Consider the following 13,123-nt stretch of genomic DNA (forward strand, 5'->3'; position numbering starts at 1 on the left):
AAAATTGCACTGCAAACTGGTGAATGAGGCACGTACGCGTCAAACTGACACCGAGAAGCCACGCACGCGATCGCCTCGAGTAATTCTGCACCGTATACATATGCGCGTCGCATCTCTCCGTGCATGCGCGCAAAGTGATGATTGAATCGACACACAAATAAACGTGACCCGGCCTGCTCGGCTCATCAGCAGCCAGTGGAATTTGCGACGCCAAAGTGACAGGGAGAAAAAAAAATGAAGAAGCCAGCTGCGGGCTGGGAGAAAACAAAAACAAAAGAAGTGCCATCAGCACTCGGTGTTCCCAGGTGGTCTCCCTCCCAAGTACTGACCGAGCCCAATGCTGCTTAGCTTCGGTGATCGGACGAGAACCGGCGTATTCAGCATGGTATGGCCGATGGCGAGAAACAGTCGTTTCGAGAGGCTTATGTACTGTTTTAACGCCTCTGACTACACATGCAGCTAAGCGCTGTCTTTGTTATGAGACACCGAGTGTTCATTTACATGTTCTGAGCTGTTTCCAACCATTCTGACGAACCGAGCACGCGTTGGCACTACAAAAATTGAAGAGCAGTGCGAGAGCGGCGATCGCGAGTTGTTTACACATGGATGCAGGGTGCACGGACTGCAGTCCGGGCGCCGATGAGCCCGAACTGTGCGCTTGTGGCCACGCCAAATGGTCTCAAAAACTGTGAAAATTGCACTGCAAACTGGTGAATGAGGCACGTACGCGTCAAACTGACACCGAGAAGCCACGCACGCGATCGCCTCGAGTAATTCAGCACCGTATACAAATGCGCGTCGCATCTCTCCGTGCATGCGCGCAAAGTGATGATTGAATCGACACACAAATAAACGTGACCCGGCCTGCTCGGCTCATCAGCAGCCAGTGGAATTTGCGACGCCAAAGTGACAGGGAGAAAAAAAAATGAAGAAGCCAGCTGCGGGCTGGGAGAAAACAAAAACAAAAGAAGTGCCATCAGCACTCGGTGTTCCTAGGTGGTCTCCCTCCCAAGTACTGACCGAGCCCAATGCTGCTTAGCTTCGGTGATCGGACGAGAACCGGCGTATTCAGCATGGTATGGCCGATGGCGAGAAACAGTCGTTTCGAGAGGCTTATGTACTGTTTTAACACCTCTGACTACACATCCAGCTAAGCGCTGTCTTTGTTATGAGGCACCGAGTGTTCATTTACATGTTCTGAGCTGTTTCCAACCATTCTGGCGAACCGAGCGCGCTTTGGCACTCCAAAAAATGAAGAGCAGTGCGAGAGCAACGATCGCGAGTTGTTTACACATGGATGCATGGTGCACGGACTGCAGTCCGTGCGCCGATGAGCCCGAACTGTGCGCTTGTGGCCACGCCAAATGGTCTCAAAAACTGTGAAAATTGCACTGCAAACTGGTGAATGGGGCACGTACGCGTCAAACTGACACCGAGAAGCCACGCACGCGACCGCCTCGAGTAATTCTGCACCGTATACATATGCGCGTCGCATCTCTCCGTGCATGCGCGCAAAGTGATGATTGAATCGACACACAAATAAACGTGACCCGGCCTGCTCGGCTCATCAGCAGCCAGTGGAATTTGCGACGCCAAAGTGACAGGGAGAAAAAAAAATGAAGAAGCCAGCTGCGGGCTGGGAGAAAACAAAAACAAAAGAAGTGCCATCAGCACTCGGTGTTCCCAGGTGGTCTCCCTCCCAAGTACTGACCGAGCCCAATGCTGCTTAGCTTCGGTGATCGGACGAGAACCGGCGTATTCAGCATGGTATGGCCGATGGCGAGAAACAGTCGTTTCGAGAGGCTTATGTACTGTTTTAACACCTCTGACTACACATCCAGCTAAGCGCTGTCTTTGTTATGAGGCACCGAGTGTTCATTTACATGTTCTGAGCTGTTTCCAACCATTCTGGCGAACCGAGCGCGCTTTGGCACTCCAAAAAATGAAGAGCAGTGCGAGAGCAACGATCGCGAGTTGTTTACACATGGATGCATGGTGCACGGACTGCAGTCCGTGCGCCGATGAGCCCGAACTGTGCGCTTGTGGCCACGCCAAATGGTCTCAAAAACTGTGAAAATTGCACTCCAAACTGGTGAATGGGGCACGTACGCGTCAAACTGACACCGAGAAGCCACGCACGCGACCGCCTCGAGTAATTCTGCACCGTATACATATGCGCGTCGCATCTCTCCGTGCATGCGCGCAAAGTGATGATTGAATTGACACACAAACGTGACCCGGCCTGCTCGGCTCATCAGCAGCCAGTGGAATTTGCGACGCCAAAGTGACAGGGAGAAAAAAAATGAAGCCAGCTACGGGCTGGGAGAAAACAAAAACAAAAGTAGTGCCATCAGCACTCGGTGTTCCCAGGTGGTCTCCCTCCCAAGTACTGACCGAGCCCAATGCTGCTTAGCTTCGGTGATCGGACGAGAACCGGCGTATTCAGCATGGTATGGCCGATGGCGAGAAACAGTCGTTTCGAGAGGCTTAGGCACTGTTTTAACGCCTCTGACTACACATGCAGCTAAGCGCTGTCTTTGTTATGAGGCACCGAGTGCTCATTTACATGTTCTGAACTGTTTCCAACCATTCTGACGAACCGAGCGCGCGTTGGCACTACAAAAATTGAAGAGCAGTGCGAGAGCGGCGATCGCGAGTTGTTTACACATGGATGCAGGGTGCACGGACTGCAGTCCGGGCGCCGATGATTCCGAATTGTGCGCTTGTGGCCACGCCAAATGGTCTCAAAAACTGTGAAAATTGCACTGCAAACTGGTGAATGAGGCACGTACGCGTCAAACTCACACCGAGAAGCCACGCACGCGATCGCCTCGAGTAATTCTGCACCGTATACATATGCGCGTCGCATCTCTCCGTGCATGCGCGCAAAGTGATGATTGAATTGACACACAAACGTGACCCGGCCTGCTCGGCTCATCAGCAGCCAGTGGAATTTGCGACGCCAAAGTGACAGGGAGAAAAAAAAAATGAAGAAGCCAGCTGCGGGCTGGGAGAAAACAAAAACAAAAGAAGTGCCATCAGCACTCGGTGTTCCCAGGTGGTCTCCCTCCCAAGTACTGACCGAGCCCAATGCTGCTTAGCTTCGGTGATCGGACGAGAACCGGCGTATTCAGCATGGTATGGCCGATGGCGAGAAACAGTCGTTTCGAGAGGCTTATGTACTGTTTTAACGCCTCTGACTACACATGCAGCTAAGCGCTGTCTTTGTTATGAGGCACCGAGTGTTCATTTACATGTTCTGAGCTGTTTCCAACCATTCTGACGAACCGAGCGCGCGTTGGCACTACAAAAATTGAAGAGCAGTGCGAGAGCGGCGATCGCGAGTTGTTTACACATGGATGCAGGGTGCACGGACTGCAGTCCGGGCGCCGATGAGCCCGAACTGTGCGCTTGTGGCCACGCCAAATGGTCTCAAAAACTGTGAAAATTGCACTGCAAACTGGTGAATGAGGCACGTACGCGTCAAACTGACACCGAGAAGCCACGCACGCGATCGCCTCGAGTAATTCTGCACCGTATACATATGCGCGTCGCATCTCTCCGTGCATGCGCGCAAAGTGATGATTGAATTGACACACAAACGTGACCCGGCCTGCTCGGCTCATCAGCAGCCAGTGGAATTTGCGACGCCAAAGTGACAGGGAGAAAAAAAAAAATGAAGAAGCCAGCTGCGGGCTGGGAGAAAACAAAAACAAAAGAAGTGCCATCAGCACTCGGTGTTCCCAGGTGGTCTCCCTCCCAAGTACTGACCGAGCCCAATGCTGCTTAGCTTCGGTGATCGGACGAGAACCGGCGTATTCAGCATGGTATGGCCGATGGCGAGAAACAGTCGTTTCGAGAGGCTTATGTACTGTTTTAACGCCTCTGACTACACATGCAGCTAAGCGCTGGCTTTGTTATGAGGCACCGAGTGCTCATTTACATGTTCTGAGCTGTTTCCAACCATTCTGACGAACCGAGCGCGCGTTGGCACTACAAAAATTGAAGAGCAGTGCGAGAGCGGCGATCGCGAGTTGTTTACACATGGATGCAGGGTGCACGGACTGCAGTCCGGGCGCCGATGAGCCCGAACTGTGCGCTTGTGGCCACGCCAAATGGTCTCAAAAACTGTGAAAATTGCACTGCAAACTGGTGAATGAGGCACGTACGCGTCAAACTGACACCGAGAAGCCACGCACGCGATCGCCTCGAGTAATTCTGCACCGTATACATATGCGCGTCGCATCTCTCCGTGCATGCGCGCAAAGTGATGATTGAATCGACACACAAATAAACGTGACCCGGCCTGCTCGGCTCATCAGCAGCCAGTGGAATTTGCGACGCCAAAGTGACAGGGAGAAAAAAAAAATGAAGAAGCCAGCTGCGGGCTGGGAGAAAACAAAAACAAAAGAAGTGCCATCAGCACTCGGTGTTCCCAGGTGGTCTCCCTCCCAAGTACTGACCGAGCCCAATGCTGCTTAGCTTCGGTGATCGGACGAGAACCGGCGTATTCAGCATGGTATGGCCGATGGCGAGAAACAGTCGTTTCGAGAGGCTTATGTACTGTTTTAACGCCTCTGACTACACATGCAGCTAAGCGCTGTCTTTGTTATGAGACACCGAGTGTTCATTTACATGTTCTGAGCTGTTTCCAACCATTCTGACGAACCGAGCACGCGTTGGCACTACAAAAATTGAAGAGCAGTGCGAGAGCGGCGATCGCGAGTTGTTTACACATGGATGCAGGGTGCACGGACTGCAGTCCGGGCGCCGATGAGCCCGAACTGTGCGCTTGTGGCCACGCCAAATGGTCTCAAAAACTGTGAAAATTGCACTGCAAACTGGTGAATGAGGCACGTACGCGTCAAACTGACACCGAGAAGCCACGCACGCGATCGCCTCGAGTAATTCAGCACCGTATACAAATGCGCGTCGCATCTCTCCGTGCATGCGCGCAAAGTGATGATTGAATCGACACACAAATAAACGTGACCCGGCCTGCTCGGCTCATCAGCAGCCAGTGGAATTTGCGACGCCAAAGTGACAGGGAGAAAAAAAAATGAAGAAGCCAGCTGCGGGCTGGGAGAAAACAAAAACAAAAGAAGTGCCATCAGCACTCGGTGTTCCCAGGTGGTCTCCCTCCCAAGTACTGACCGAGCCCAATGCTGCTTAGCTTCGGTGATCGGACGAGAACCGGCGTATTCAGCATGGTATGGCCGATGGCGAGAAACAGTCGTTTCGAGAGGCTTATGTACTGTTTTAACACCTCTGACTACACATCCAGCTAAGCGCTGTCTTTGTTATGAGGCACCGAGTGTTCATTTACATGTTCTGAGCTGTTTCCAACCATTCTGGCGAACCGAGCGCGCTTTGGCACTCCAAAAAATGAAGAGCAGTGCGAGAGCAACGATCGCGAGTTGTTTACACATGGATGCATGGTGCACGGACTGCAGTCCGTGCGCCGATGAGCCCGAACTGTGCGCTTGTGGCCACGCCAAATGGTCTCAAAAACTGTGAAAATTGCACTGCAAACTGGTGAATGGGGCACGTACGCGTCAAACTGACACCGAGAAGCCACGCACGCGACCGCCTCGAGTAATTCTGCACCGTATACATATGCGCGTCGCATCTCTCCGTGCATGCGCGCAAAGTGATGATTGAATCGACACACAAATAAACGTGACCCGGCCTGCTCGGCTCATCAGCAGCCAGTGGAATTTGCGACGCCAAAGTGACAGGGAGAAAAAAAAATGAAGAAGCCAGCTGCGGGCTGGGAGAAAACAAAAACAAAAGAAGTGCCATCAGCACTCGGTGTTCCCAGGTGGTCTCCCTCCCAAGTACTGACCGAGCCCAATGCTGCTTAGCTTCGGTGATCGGACGAGAACCGGCGTATTCAGCATGGTATGGCCGATGGCGAGAAACAGTCGTTTCGAGAGGCTTATGTACTGTTTTAACACCTCTGACTACACATCCAGCTAAGCGCTGTCTTTGTTATGAGGCACCGAGTGTTCATTTACATGTTCTGAGCTGTTTCCAACCATTCTGGCGAACCGAGCGCGCTTTGGCACTCCAAAAAATGAAGAGCAGTGCGAGAGCAACGATCGCGAGTTGTTTACACATGGATGCATGGTGCACGGACTGCAGTCCGTGCGCCGATGAGCCCGAACTGTGCGCTTGTGGCCACGCCAAATGGTCTCAAAAACTGTGAAAATTGCACTCCAAACTGGTGAATGGGGCACGTACGCGTCAAACTGACACCGAGAAGCCACGCACGCGACCGCCTCGAGTAATTCTGCACCGTATACATATGCGCGTCGCATCTCTCCGTGCATGCGCGCAAAGTGATGATTGAATTGACACACAAACGTGACCCGGCCTGCTCGGCTCATCAGCAGCCAGTGGAATTTGCGACGCCAAAGTGACAGGGAGAAAAAAAATGAAGCCAGCTACGGGCTGGGAGAAAACAAAAACAAAAGTAGTGCCATCAGCACTCGGTGTTCCCAGGTGGTCTCCCTCCCAAGTACTGACCGAGCCCAATGCTGCTTAGCTTCGGTGATCGGACGAGAACCGGCGTATTCAGCATGGTATGGCCGATGGCGAGAAACAGTCGTTTCGAGAGGCTTAGGCACTGTTTTAACGCCTCTGACTACACATGCAGCTAAGCGCTGTCTTTGTTATGAGGCACCGAGTGCTCATTTACATGTTCTGAACTGTTTCCAACCATTCTGACGAACCGAGCGCGCGTTGGCACTACAAAAATTGAAGAGCAGTGCGAGAGCGGCGATCGCGAGTTGTTTACACATGGATGCAGGGTGCACGGACTGCAGTCCGGGCGCCGATGAGCCCGAACTGTGCGCTTGTGGCCACGCCAAATGGTCTCAAAAACTGTGAAAATTGCACTGCAAACTGGTGAATGAGGCACGTACGCGTCAAACTGACACCGAGAAGCCACGCACGCGATCGCCTCGAGTAATTCAGCACCGTATACAAATGCGCGTCGCATCTCTCCGTGCATGCGCGCAAAGTGATGATTGAATCGACACACAAATAAACGTGACCCGGCCTGCTCGGCTCATCAGCAGCCAGTGGAATTTGCGACGCCAAAGTGACAGGGAGAAAAAAAAATGAAGAAGCCAGCTGCGGGCTGGGAGAAAACAAAAACAAAAGAAGTGCCATCAGCACTCGGTGTTCCCAGGTGGTCTCCCTCCCAAGTACTGACCGAGCCCAATGCTGCTTAGCTTCGGTGATCGGACGAGAACCGGCGTATTCAGCATGGTATGGCCGATGGCGAGAAACAGTCGTTTCGAGAGGCTTATGTACTGTTTTAACACCTCTGACTACACATCCAGCTAAGCGCTGTCTTTGTTATGAGGCACCGAGTGTTCATTTACATGTTCTGAGCTGTTTCCAACCATTCTGGCGAACCGAGCGCGCTTTGGCACTCCAAAAAATGAAGAGCAGTGCGAGAGCAACGATCGCGAGTTGTTTACACATGGATGCATGGTGCACGGACTGCAGTCCGTGCGCCGATGAGCCCGAACTGTGCGCTTGTGGCCACGCCAAATGGTCTCAAAAACTGTGAAAATTGCACTGCAAACTGGTGAATGGGGCACGTACGCGTCAAACTGACACCGAGAAGCCACGCACGCGACCGCCTCGAGTAATTCTGCACCGTATACATATGCGCGTCGCATCTCTCCGTGCATGCGCGCAAAGTGATGATTGAATCGACACACAAATAAACGTGACCCGGCCTGCTCGGCTCATCAGCAGCCAGTGGAATTTGCGACGCCAAAGTGACAGGGAGAAAAAAAAATGAAGAAGCCAGCTGCGGGCTGGGAGAAAACAAAAACAAAAGAAGTGCCATCAGCACTCGGTGTTCCCAGGTGGTCTCCCTCCCAAGTACTGACCGAGCCCAATGCTGCTTAGCTTCGGTGATCGGACGAGAACCGGCGTATTCAGCATGGTATGGCCGATGGCGAGAAACAGTCGTTTCGAGAGGCTTATGTACTGTTTTAACACCTCTGACTACACATCCAGCTAAGCGCTGTCTTTGTTATGAGGCACCGAGTGTTCATTTACATGTTCTGAGCTGTTTCCAACCATTCTGGCGAACCGAGCGCGCTTTGGCACTCCAAAAAATGAAGAGCAGTGCGAGAGCAACGATCGCGAGTTGTTTACACATGGATGCATGGTGCACGGACTGCAGTCCGTGCGCCGATGAGCCCGAACTGTGCGCTTGTGGCCACGCCAAATGGTCTCAAAAACTGTGAAAATTGCACTCCAAACTGGTGAATGGGGCACGTACGCGTCAAACTGACACCGAGAAGCCACGCACGCGACCGCCTCGAGTAATTCTGCACCGTATACATATGCGCGTCGCATCTCTCCGTGCATGCGCGCAAAGTGATGATTGAATTGACACACAAACGTGACCCGGCCTGCTCGGCTCATCAGCAGCCAGTGGAATTTGCGACGCCAAAGTGACAGGGAGAAAAAAAATGAAGCCAGCTACGGGCTGGGAGAAAACAAAAACAAAAGTAGTGCCATCAGCACTCGGTGTTCCCAGGTGGTCTCCCTCCCAAGTACTGACCGAGCCCAATGCTGCTTAGCTTCGGTGATCGGACGAGAACCGGCGTATTCAGCATGGTATGGCCGATGGCGAGAAACAGTCGTTTCGAGAGGCTTAGGCACTGTTTTAACGCCTCTGACTACACATGCAGCTAAGCGCTGTCTTTGTTATGAGGCACCGAGTGCTCATTTACATGTTCTGAACTGTTTCCAACCATTCTGACGAACCGAGCGCGCGTTGGCACTACAAAAATTGAAGAGCAGTGCGAGAGCGGCGATCGCGAGTTGTTTACACATGGATGCAGGGTGCACGGACTGCAGTCCGGGCGCCGATGATTCCGAATTGTGCGCTTGTGGCCACGCCAAATGGTCTCAAAAACTGTGAAAATTGCACTGCAAACTGGTGAATGAGGCACGTACGCGTCAAACTCACACCGAGAAGCCACGCACGCGATCGCCTCGAGTAATTCTGCACCGTATACATATGCGCGTCGCATCTCTCCGTGCATGCGCGCAAAGTGATGATTGAATTGACACACAAACGTGACCCGGCCTGCTCGGCTCATCAGCAGCCAGTGGAATTTGCGACGCCAAAGTGACAGGGAGAAAAAAAAAATGAAGAAGCCAGCTGCGGGCTGGGAGAAAACAAAAACAAAAGAAGTGCCATCAGCACTCGGTGTTCCCAGGTGGTCTCCCTCCCAAGTACTGACCGAGCCCAATGCTGCTTAGCTTCGGTGATCGGACGAGAACCGGCGTATTCAGCATGGTATGGCCGATGGCGAGAAACAGTCGTTTCGAGAGGCTTATGTACTGTTTTAACGCCTCTGACTACACATGCAGCTAAGCGCTGTCTTTGTTATGAGGCACCGAGTGTTCATTTACATGTTCTGAGCTGTTTCCAACCATTCTGACGAACCGAGCGCGCGTTGGCACTACAAAAATTGAAGAGCAGTGCGAGAGCGGCGATCGCGAGTTGTTTACACATGGATGCAGGGTGCACGGACTGCAGTCCGGGCGCCGATGAGCCCGAACTGTGCGCTTGTGGCCACGCCAAATGGTCTCAAAAACTGTGAAAATTGCACTGCAAACTGGTGAATGAGGCACGTACGCGTCAAACTGACACCGAGAAGCCACGCACGCGATCGCCTCGAGTAATTCTGCACCGTATACATATGCGCGTCGCATCTCTCCGTGCATGCGCGCAAAGTGATGATTGAATTGACACACAAACGTGACCCGGCCTGCTCGGCTCATCAGCAGCCAGTGGAATTTGCGACGCCAAAGTGACAGGGAGAAAAAAAAAAATGAAGAAGCCAGCTGCGGGCTGGGAGAAAACAAAAACAAAAGAAGTGCCATCAGCACTCGGTGTTCCCAGGTGGTCTCCCTCCCAAGTACTGACCGAGCCCAATGCTGCTTAGCTTCGGTGATCGGACGAGAAGCGGCGTATTCAGCATGGTATGGCCGATGGCGAGAAACAGTCGTTTCGAGAGGCTTATGTACTGTTTTAACGCCTCTGACTACACATGCAGCTAAGCGCTGGCTTTGTTATGAGGCACCGAGTGCTCATTTACATGTTCTGAGCTGTTTCCAACCATTCTGACGAACCGAGCGCGCGTTGGCACTACAAAAATTGAAGAGCAGTGCGAGAGCGGCGATCGCGAGTTGTTTACACATGGATGCAGGGTGCACGGACTGCAGTCCGGGCGCCGATGAGCCCGAACTGTGCGCTTGTGGCCACGCCAAATGGTCTCAAAAACTGTGAAAATTGCACTGCAAACTGGTGAATGAGGCACGTACGCGTCAAACTGACACCGAGAAGCCACGCACGCGATCGCCTCGAGTAATTCTGCACCGTATACATATGCGCGTCGCATCTCTCCGTGCATGCGCGCAAAGTGATGATTGAATCGACACACAAATAAACGTGACCCGGCCTGCTCGGCTCATCAGCAGCCAGTGGAATTTGCGACGCCAAAGTGACAGGGAGAAAAAAAAAATGAAGAAGCCAGCTGCGGGCTGGGAGAAAACAAAAACAAAAGAAGTGCCATCAGCACTCGGTGTTCCCAGGTGGTCTCCCTCCCAAGTACTGACCGAGCCCAATGCTGCTTAGCTTCGGTGATCGGACGAGAACCGGCGTATTCAGCATGGTATGGCCGATGGCGAGAAACAGTCGTTTCGAGAGGCTTATGTACTGTTTTAACGCCTCTGACTACACATGCAGCTAAGCGCTGTCTTTGTTATGAGACACCGAGTGTTCATTTACATGTTCTGAGCTGTTTCCAACCATTCTGACGAACCGAGCACGCGTTGGCACTACAAAAATTGAAGAGCAGTGCGAGAGCGGCGATCGCGAGTTGTTTACACATGGATGCAGGGTGCACGGACTGCAGTCCGGGCGCCGATGAGCCCGAACTGTGCGCTTGTGGCCACGCCAAATGGTCTCAAAAACTGTGAAAATTGCACTGCAAACTGGTGAATGAGGCACGTACGCGTCAAACTGACACCGAGAAGCCACGCACGCGATCGCCTCGAGTAATTCAGCACCGTATACAAATGCGCGTCGCATCTCTCCGTGCATGCGCGCAAAGTGATGATTGAATCGACACACAAATAAACGTGACCCGGCCTGCTCGGCTCATCAGCAGCCAGTGGAATTTGCGACGCCAAAGTGACAGGGAGAAAAAAAAATGAAGAAGCCAGCTGCGGGCTGGGAGAAAACAAAAACAAAAGAAGTGCCATCAGCACTCGGTGTTCCCAGGTGGTCTCCCTCCCAAGTACTGACCGAGCCCAATGCTGCTTAGCTTCGGTGATCGGACGAGAACCGGCGTATTCAGCATGGTATGGCCGATGGCGAGAAACAGTCGTTTCGAGAGGCTTATGTACTGTTTTAACACCTCTGACTACACATCCAGCTAAGCGCTGTCTTTGTTATGAGGCACCGAGTGTTCATTTACATGTTCTGAGCTGTTTCCAACCATTCTGGCGAACCGAGCGCGCTTTGGCACTCCAAAAAATGAAGAGCAGTGCGAGAGCAACGATCGCGAGTTGTTTACACATGGATGCATGGTGCACGGACTGCAGTCCGTGCGCCGATGAGCCCGAACTGTGCGCTTGTGGCCACGCCAAATGGTCTCAAAAACTGTGAAAATTGCACTGCAAACTGGTGAATGGGGCACGTACGCGTCAAACTGACACCGAGAAGCCACGCACGCGACCGCCTCGAGTAATTCTGCACCGTATACATATGCGCGTCGCATCTCTCCGTGCATGCGCGCAAAGTGATGATTGAATCGACACACAAATAAACGTGACCCGGCCTGCTCGGCTCATCAGCAGCCAGTGGAATTTGCGACGCCAAAGTGACAGGGAGAAAAAAAAATGAAGAAGCCAGCTGCGGGCTGGGAGAAAACAAAAACAAAAGAAGTGCCATCAGCACTCGGTGTTCCCAGGTGGTCTCCCTCCCAAGTACTGACCGAGCCCAATGCTGCTTAGCTTCGGTGATCGGACGAGAACCGGCGTATTCAGCATGGTATGGCCGATGGCGAGAAACAGTCGTTTCGAGAGGCTTATGTACTGTTTTAACACCTCTGACTACACATCCAGCTAAGCGCTGTCTTTGTTATGAGGCACCGAGTGTTCATTTACATGTTCTGAGCTGTTTCCAACCATTCTGGCGAACCGAGCGCGCTTTGGCACTCCAAAAAATGAAGAGCAGTGCGAGAGCAACGATCGCGAGTTGTTTACACATGGATGCATGGTGCACGGACTGCAGTCCGTGCGCCGATGAGCCCGAACTGTGCGCTTGTGGCCACGCCAAATGGTCTCAAAAACTGTGAAAATTGCACTCCAAACTGGTGAATGGGGCACGTACGCGTCAAACTGACACCGAGAAGCCACGCACGCGACCGCCTCGAGTAATTCTGCACCGTATACATATGCGCGTCGCATCTCTCCGTGCATGCGCGCAAAGTGATGATTGAATTGACACACAAACGTGACCCGGCCTGCTCGGCTCATCAGCAGCCAGTGGAATTTGCGACGCCAAAGTGACAGGGAGAAAAAAAATGAAGCCAGCTACGGGCTGGGAGAAAACAAAAACAAAAGTAGTGCCATCAGCACTCGGTGTTCCCAGGTGGTCTCCCTCCCAAGTACTGACCGAGCCCAATGCTGCTTAGCTTCGGTGATCGGACGAGAACCGGCGTATTCAGCATGGTATGGCCGATGGCGAGAAACAGTCGTTTCGAGAGGCTTAGGCACTGTTTTAACGCCTCTGACTACACATGCAGCTAAGCGCTGTCTTTGTTATGAGGCACCGAGTGCTCATTTACATGTTCTGAACTGTTTCCAACCATTCTGACGAACCGAGCGCGCGTTGGCACTACAAAAATTGAAGAGCAGTGCGAGAGCGGCGATCGCGAGTTGTTTACACATGGATGCAGGGTGCACGGACTGCAGTCCGGGCGCCGATGATTCCGAATTGTGCGCTTGTGGCCACGCCAAATGGTCTCAAAAACTGTGAAAATTGCACTGCAAACTGGTGAATGAGGCACGT

At 52.5% G+C, this 13,123-nt stretch overlaps 18 non-coding genes and 1 pseudogene across 18 annotated transcripts; all 19 read right to left on the reverse strand.

Moving 5' to 3' along the window:
• Positions 1-280: 280 nt before the first annotated feature.
• On the reverse strand, positions 281-399 carry LOC146192831 (5S ribosomal RNA). The gene has a single exon (XR_014707001.1). It is a non-coding gene; the product is annotated as a 5S ribosomal RNA (ribosomal RNA).
• Positions 400-971: 572 nt separating this feature from the next.
• Positions 972-1,090, reverse strand: LOC146192832 (5S ribosomal RNA). The gene has a single exon (XR_014707073.1). It is a non-coding gene; the product is annotated as a 5S ribosomal RNA (ribosomal RNA).
• A 572-nt stretch (positions 1,091-1,662) lies between these two features.
• On the reverse strand, positions 1,663-1,781 carry LOC146192833 (5S ribosomal RNA). The gene has a single exon (XR_014707002.1). It is a non-coding gene; the product is annotated as a 5S ribosomal RNA (ribosomal RNA).
• A 564-nt stretch (positions 1,782-2,345) lies between these two features.
• LOC146192834 (5S ribosomal RNA) lies at positions 2,346-2,464 on the reverse strand. Its single transcript, XR_014707003.1, has one exon. It is a non-coding gene; the product is annotated as a 5S ribosomal RNA (ribosomal RNA).
• A 569-nt stretch (positions 2,465-3,033) lies between these two features.
• LOC146192835 (5S ribosomal RNA) lies at positions 3,034-3,152 on the reverse strand. The gene has a single exon (XR_014707004.1). It is a non-coding gene; the product is annotated as a 5S ribosomal RNA (ribosomal RNA).
• A 570-nt stretch (positions 3,153-3,722) lies between these two features.
• On the reverse strand, positions 3,723-3,841 carry LOC146192836 (5S ribosomal RNA). The gene has a single exon (XR_014707005.1). It is a non-coding gene; the product is annotated as a 5S ribosomal RNA (ribosomal RNA).
• Positions 3,842-4,414: 573 nt separating this feature from the next.
• LOC146192837 (5S ribosomal RNA) lies at positions 4,415-4,533 on the reverse strand. Its single transcript, XR_014707006.1, has one exon. It is a non-coding gene; the product is annotated as a 5S ribosomal RNA (ribosomal RNA).
• Positions 4,534-5,105: 572 nt separating this feature from the next.
• Positions 5,106-5,224, reverse strand: LOC146192838 (5S ribosomal RNA). The gene has a single exon (XR_014707007.1). It is a non-coding gene; the product is annotated as a 5S ribosomal RNA (ribosomal RNA).
• Positions 5,225-5,796: 572 nt separating this feature from the next.
• On the reverse strand, positions 5,797-5,915 carry LOC146192839 (5S ribosomal RNA). Its single transcript, XR_014707009.1, has one exon. It is a non-coding gene; the product is annotated as a 5S ribosomal RNA (ribosomal RNA).
• Positions 5,916-6,479: 564 nt separating this feature from the next.
• On the reverse strand, positions 6,480-6,598 carry LOC146192840 (5S ribosomal RNA). The gene has a single exon (XR_014707010.1). It is a non-coding gene; the product is annotated as a 5S ribosomal RNA (ribosomal RNA).
• A 572-nt stretch (positions 6,599-7,170) lies between these two features.
• Positions 7,171-7,289, reverse strand: LOC146192841 (5S ribosomal RNA). The gene has a single exon (XR_014707012.1). It is a non-coding gene; the product is annotated as a 5S ribosomal RNA (ribosomal RNA).
• A 572-nt stretch (positions 7,290-7,861) lies between these two features.
• Positions 7,862-7,980, reverse strand: LOC146192842 (5S ribosomal RNA). The gene has a single exon (XR_014707013.1). It is a non-coding gene; the product is annotated as a 5S ribosomal RNA (ribosomal RNA).
• A 564-nt stretch (positions 7,981-8,544) lies between these two features.
• Positions 8,545-8,663, reverse strand: LOC146192843 (5S ribosomal RNA). Its single transcript, XR_014707014.1, has one exon. It is a non-coding gene; the product is annotated as a 5S ribosomal RNA (ribosomal RNA).
• A 569-nt stretch (positions 8,664-9,232) lies between these two features.
• On the reverse strand, positions 9,233-9,351 carry LOC146192844 (5S ribosomal RNA). Its single transcript, XR_014707015.1, has one exon. It is a non-coding gene; the product is annotated as a 5S ribosomal RNA (ribosomal RNA).
• Positions 9,352-9,921: 570 nt separating this feature from the next.
• Positions 9,922-10,040, reverse strand: LOC146192845 (5S ribosomal RNA; annotated as a pseudogene).
• Positions 10,041-10,613: 573 nt separating this feature from the next.
• LOC146192846 (5S ribosomal RNA) lies at positions 10,614-10,732 on the reverse strand. Its single transcript, XR_014707016.1, has one exon. It is a non-coding gene; the product is annotated as a 5S ribosomal RNA (ribosomal RNA).
• Positions 10,733-11,304: 572 nt separating this feature from the next.
• Positions 11,305-11,423, reverse strand: LOC146192847 (5S ribosomal RNA). Its single transcript, XR_014707017.1, has one exon. It is a non-coding gene; the product is annotated as a 5S ribosomal RNA (ribosomal RNA).
• Positions 11,424-11,995: 572 nt separating this feature from the next.
• Positions 11,996-12,114, reverse strand: LOC146192848 (5S ribosomal RNA). The gene has a single exon (XR_014707018.1). It is a non-coding gene; the product is annotated as a 5S ribosomal RNA (ribosomal RNA).
• Positions 12,115-12,678: 564 nt separating this feature from the next.
• Positions 12,679-12,797, reverse strand: LOC146192849 (5S ribosomal RNA). The gene has a single exon (XR_014707019.1). It is a non-coding gene; the product is annotated as a 5S ribosomal RNA (ribosomal RNA).
• Between the last annotated feature and the right edge of the window lie 326 nt (positions 12,798-13,123).

The sequence above is a fragment of the Amblyomma maculatum genome, chromosome 4, assembly GCF_055883805.1.
Source record: "Amblyomma maculatum isolate TAMU_Amacu chromosome 4, ASM5588380v1, whole genome shotgun sequence".
Lineage (NCBI taxonomy): Eukaryota > Metazoa > Arthropoda > Arachnida > Ixodida > Ixodidae > Amblyomma > Amblyomma maculatum.